Consider the following 5,885-nt stretch of genomic DNA (forward strand, 5'->3'; position numbering starts at 1 on the left):
CCCTTGAGATTTAGATGAACTATGGAATAAATACATTACAAATTAGTTTTTAAATAGTGATTTAGACATTTTTATGCAAAAAAAAAAGGGTTCATCTGCCACTTTGTGCTATTTTTTGACATTTTCCTATTTCAGAAATGAGCCCCCAGATGTTGGTTAAAGTAGGAGGCAGGAGAAAAATCAGAGTTAAATGAAATCAAAGTGGCAGGCTGAGGCAGAATATATGAACACACAAAAGTATGGAAGGCAAAAAAAGTTTGTAGTTAATAAACAAACAGAAGTCCATCACCAGTCAGCAGATAACAAAATACTGAGAGATTTCATAAGGTCTGTCTGAGGATAGGGAGTACTGAAAATTCAAGGCTCTATATACATTCAAAAGAGCCAATCAGGTGATAAAAGCCCAGACCAATTTCCTTTTAGAGCGCATGTCCTGTGAGATGAGCATTGCATATGACACCATAAAAGACTTTGGAAAATACACAAACAAAATCCAAAAATCCAAACATTGTATAGATTGCAAACATCTGAAATAAATAAAGATATCTGAGTCTTTGGCTTCTTCCCAGTGCATCCTCGGGCTAAGACTTTGATTGGTCAGATACCTAAAGCTCCTCCCATGAGAGGGACCTTAGGCATCTGAGACAATCATGGCCTTAGGTCCCTCCCTAGTGTTGTGCAGAAGTTAAGATATGGAACTCCCTGGTGGGCCAGATACGGAATTGCCATGAAAAAGGCATGTTTAGAAAATTACTTAAGACGCAGTTATTTGTAGATGCCTTTTTCAAGCCAACAATTTTTCTCTCTGGCAGAGTTGATGAACTATTCATGATCTTTACTATGCAAATCATGGTATCAGTTTGTAGACATGATTTCTGAGGATTGTTTGTATGTTTATTTTTTCATGTTTTTGTTTTAAATTATGTATGTGAATTATGTAAACCGTTAAGTTTTAAATGGTATAGAAATTTTTAAAATAAATAAATACAAATTTTGCAGTGGTAGGCCTGCTGGCAGAAGGTAGTGGGCATCCCTCTTGCCAGCCATCAGATAAAGGTATGGGGGCATTCAGGGGAATTTGAGGGTGGCAAGGGGATCTTGGGGGTGTTCGGGAGTTGTCAGGGTGAAATCAGGAGTGTCAGGTGGATCTTCGGGGTATCGGGGTAGAGTTGGGGAGTGTCATGGGATGTTAGAGTGTCAGGGGTGGTTGGGCCGTGTCAGGGTGGATAGCAAATGATAGCATTATCACCTGTTTACTGCAAAATTATCAGCCAATGTTAAGAGGGGGGAAAAAAAACAGATATTGGTGGTACTTATATTCATGGTGGAGAGGAAAACGGTGATTGAGTTCAAAGACGTGTGGGATGAACACAGAGGATCTAGAATCAGAAAGCAATATTAAATATTGAAATAAGGCCAGTACTGGGCAGACTTGCACGGTCTGTGTCTGTATATGGCCGTTTGGGGGAGGATGGGCTGGATAGGGTTTCAATGGCTGGGACGGTTTAGATGGGCTAGAGTAGGTTTTACGGAGATTTCGGCAGTTGGAACCCAAGCACAGTACCGGGTAGAGCTTTGGATTCTTGCCCAGAAATAGCTAAGAAGAAAATAATTAAAAAAATTTAAATTGAATCAGGTTGGGCAGACTGGATGACCATTCTGGTCTTTATCTGCCATCATTTACTATGTTACTATGTTACTATGTCTTTGAGTGATCCAAGGATGAGTCTAAAATATTGTACAAAAAATATTTTGTGATCAAGCACATAGAAATTTTATGGGAAAAACTTCAATTAGTAAAGTTTTTCTGACTTTAAGATTTTCTGGACAATCCTATAACCAATTAGCATGTGAATAATGAGTAAGCCCTTAAGATCTACAGAATAGGTGTAGTTAGGTGCTCATATACTAATGGAAAAATTAGCAAATGACCATTAATGCTAGAAATTTAAAGATCAACCATTTTATCTATGCAGAAAATGGCCTTACCGCATGGGAATGACACAAGTAAGTAGATGCTAAATCTACTTTTTACCTCATCTTTGTAAAAGGGCGTCATTTGAATGGATACTGTGACTGAAAATTCAGATATCTAGATCAGTGTTCGTCAACCTTTTGACACTTATGGACCGGTAGAAATAAAATAATTATTTTATGAACCGGCACCGGTCCATGGACCGGCAATTGAAGAACACTGGGCTAAGTCATGCCCATCTCCACTCAATCTCCACCCCATACCCCGCCCCCCTAATAGTACTAATTGTAACACCATTTTTCCATTAATTTTTCATATATACACACAATATAATTGTATTAACAACACATAATGGTTAATCACAAAATTAAAATACACAAAGCACACTGTATGCTTTTCAACATTCATTCCTACCAGAAAACAGATAACCCCATGCAAATGCAGGACCAAAAACTAAAAGTACTAATATTTACAAACAAACCCTAAGATGCAAGACTCTGCAAGCAGTACAACCCCAGAGGAAAAGAAAAAATGCATTTCTTCCTGAACAGACAAATCAATCACTAAATTTAAAAAATAAAAGCATTTCCCCTGCCATTGTTGTCTCTCTCCCTCCATGTGCCTTGCCTTATAGCCTGCCCCTGCCCCCCCCCCCCGTGTTATCTTTGGGCCGGTCCACGGTGCAATCAACACGGCGTCTTTGGGCCGGCTCTCCGAATACTGCATTGCACAAAGCTGTGGGCAGCGGCTCTTCGTGCGCGTCCCGTGCCTCATCTGGAAGCCTTCCCTCTGACGTTGCGATGTCAGAGAAAAGGTTTCCAGTTCTGGCGCAGGATGTGCACAGGAGCCTTTTCCCGTGGCTTTGTGCACTGCAGCACTCAGGGAGCCGGCCTAAAGATGCCGCGTTGATTGCACCGTGGACCGGCCCAACTGAAGAATGCTGTCTTGGGCCCAATAGACGTGCCGGCCTTGTGGACTGGCAGAAAATTTCTGCGGACCGGCACCGGTTCTCTTTCCAGCGGTTGAAGAACACTGATCTAGATAACCACCCAACTAAATATTTCCCTTATAACACTATGTATGTTTTATTTGTTTATAATTCATATTTCAAATCTTGATTAAAAGATTTAAAAAAAAAAATGAAAATCAGATATACTGAACATCCTAAACGGAAATCTCCAAACATGATATTCTAAATATCTCTGTTGATTATTGTAACATTATTTTACATATTTTTCTGACAATAGAAAATGCCATTTCTGAAGTACAAGGAGTAAATACAGATGAGCAACATAGAGACCATATTTCCAAGAATTTCAGACATGAACTCTTAACAATTCAGAAGCAGTAAACTAGAATCTGTACAGCCCATCAATAAAACAGGCTATAAAGAAACCCTTTTTGCTGATTTAGAGATTTCAGAAGGATTTACAAAGACTCCACTTACTTGTAAATGGCTCAAAAACTCATCTTCTACTTGTTAAAGAGCTCCCCTTGATCCAATAAGACACTTTTTTAATGTTACTTTAATGCTTTATTAAGTAGTTGGGATGCACATTTTTTTTCCACAGAATTCATACTTCTGACTCAGGTTCAAAATAGGGTTATTCAGGGAAATACATTTTATAATCATTTCTTAACTATTCATAAAATAAAGACATACTTTGCATTGCTATTATTAGTACTAGCAAATATTGTTAACTTGCCATTTTATTATTGACAATAGCATAGGCATTTGCGATTTCACTCAGTTCTTTCCACAATTCAACCCAATACACTGTACATTGAAACTGAACGCTGCAGCAATTGATGGCCGCAGCTTTATTAACTCCAAATAACCTCAATGTTAAGATGAAACTTGAGATTACAATATATTCAGCACTTATGAGATTTGCCTAGATCAGACATGGCCAATTCCGGTCCTCGAGGGCCGGAATCCAATCGGGTTTTCAGGATTTCCCCAATGAATATGCATTGTAAGCAGTGCATGCAAATAGATCTCATGCATATTCATTGGGGAAATCCTGAAAACCCAATTGGATTCCGGCCCTCGAGGACCGGAGTTGCCCGTATCTGGCCTAGATAGTACCATCCTAGTTATATTGATATTCTGCTCTGCATCTAATTCCTTCTATACCTCAACCTGTGTTGATGCAAAACTAAAAATGCATCCACACTGATCCAATAACCATTTACTCAAAAGCCACATACCCCAAGCCACACATGGTTGTAAGGCCTGTGTTACAGACTCATCAGATTACATTCCCTTAATCTCTCTCCAAGAATCCAATCTGGGAAACAAGGTAACGGAAATGTCATTGATTCCCTTAAAATCCAAAGCTGCAACAGTATTCCCTTGTACCCTCTCTCCTAAAATACTACTTCTCAAGTAACAGTTAGCCTCTCTTAAGTAAAACAAGAGGGAAGGGTAAGTGGATACATACTAAACACACCTCATATATGCTTTAAAATGCAAAGAGCAGAAGCCTTCTTCAACCATCAAGCCAGGTAACATCAATCATGAAAGAATAACTACTATATATATATATATATATATATATATATATATATATATATATATATATATATATATATATATATATAAGAACCTAAGAGTTACTATACTGGGACAGACCAAAGGTTCAACAAGCCAAGTATCCTGTTTTCAACAGTGGCCAACTCAGGTCAGAAATACCTGGCAAAATCCCAAGAAGTAAAACAGATTTTATGCTGCTTATCCTAGAAATAAGCAGTGAACTTCCCCGTGCCATCTCAATAATGGATTATGGACTTTTTCGAGTACTAGCAGCCGGCAGCATGATGGAACTGAATAAACAGCAGCTGAAGAGTCTGAAGATTGCCCCTGGAGCCGTTGTCTGCATGGAAGGTGAAATCAAAGGAGATGTGACCATAGGACCTAGGACAGTGGTGCACCCAAAAGCCTGAATCATTGCAGAGGCGGGGCCCATTGTGACTGGTGAGGGAAACCTAATAGAAGAGCAGGCACTTATTATTAACGGCTACCCAGAAAATATCACGCCAGACGCAGAAAAGCCGGATCCCAAATGGTCATAGGCACTAACAACATGTTTGAAGTTGGCTGTTTTTCAGAAGCAATGAAAATAGGCAACAACAATGTTATTGAATCAAAAGCATTTGTAAATAGAAATGTTATTCTTACCTGTGGTTGTATTATTGGGTCCTATTGCAGCATAAACACTTGTAGGTGATCCCCGAGAAGACAGTTATATATGGAGCTGAGTGCCTGTGCAGGGTTCAGACAGAGCATCCACAGGCACTCTAGTTCAGATTGTGAGCCTATTTAGGACAGAGATGGAAGTTCAATGTGCCTTAATATATTAAAGTTGTAAATTGTGATCTGCTTAGGTCTTAAGCGGAATATAAATGTTAAAAATAAATAAATAATAAACCCTGCTAAGCTAACTGCTTTTGCCATATTCCCCAGCAACAAATTCTTTCTTTGCTTGTTTTTATATTATTGTGTTGTTATGCTTACCTACTTTTGGCTATTTGTATTGCTTTCATCATCAAAAATTGTTTCAAACTAAAATTCCAGAGTGAATAAATATTTTCCCTGATTTATTTTAAATCTACTACTTAGTAGCTTCATCACATGCCCCCTAGTCCTAGTATTTTTAGAAAGAGTGAGCAAGCAATTCTCATCTACCCTTTCCACTCCACTCAGTACTTTATAGACCTCTATCATATCTCCCATGATCCTTCTCTTCTCTAAGCTGAAGAACCCTAGCTGCCTTTCCCCATAGGGATCGCATTCCATTCCTTTTATCATCTTACCTGCTCTGTTTTGGATATGAGTTGTGTGATCTATAGTATTGGCTTGTATTTTTAATTTAGTAAGATGAAATAAAGGAAACCTACTGCAAACTGA

General features: G+C 38.7%; 1 pseudogene; it reads left to right on the top strand.

Annotated features, from left to right (window-relative positions):
• Positions 1–4,753: 4,753 nt before the first annotated feature.
• On the top strand, positions 4,754–5,279 carry LOC117362898 (annotated as a pseudogene).
• Positions 5,280–5,885: the final 606 nt, after the last annotated feature.

The sequence above is a fragment of the Geotrypetes seraphini genome, chromosome 6, assembly GCF_902459505.1.
Source record: "Geotrypetes seraphini chromosome 6, aGeoSer1.1, whole genome shotgun sequence".
Classification (NCBI taxonomy): Eukaryota; Metazoa; Chordata; class Amphibia; order Gymnophiona; family Dermophiidae; genus Geotrypetes; species Geotrypetes seraphini.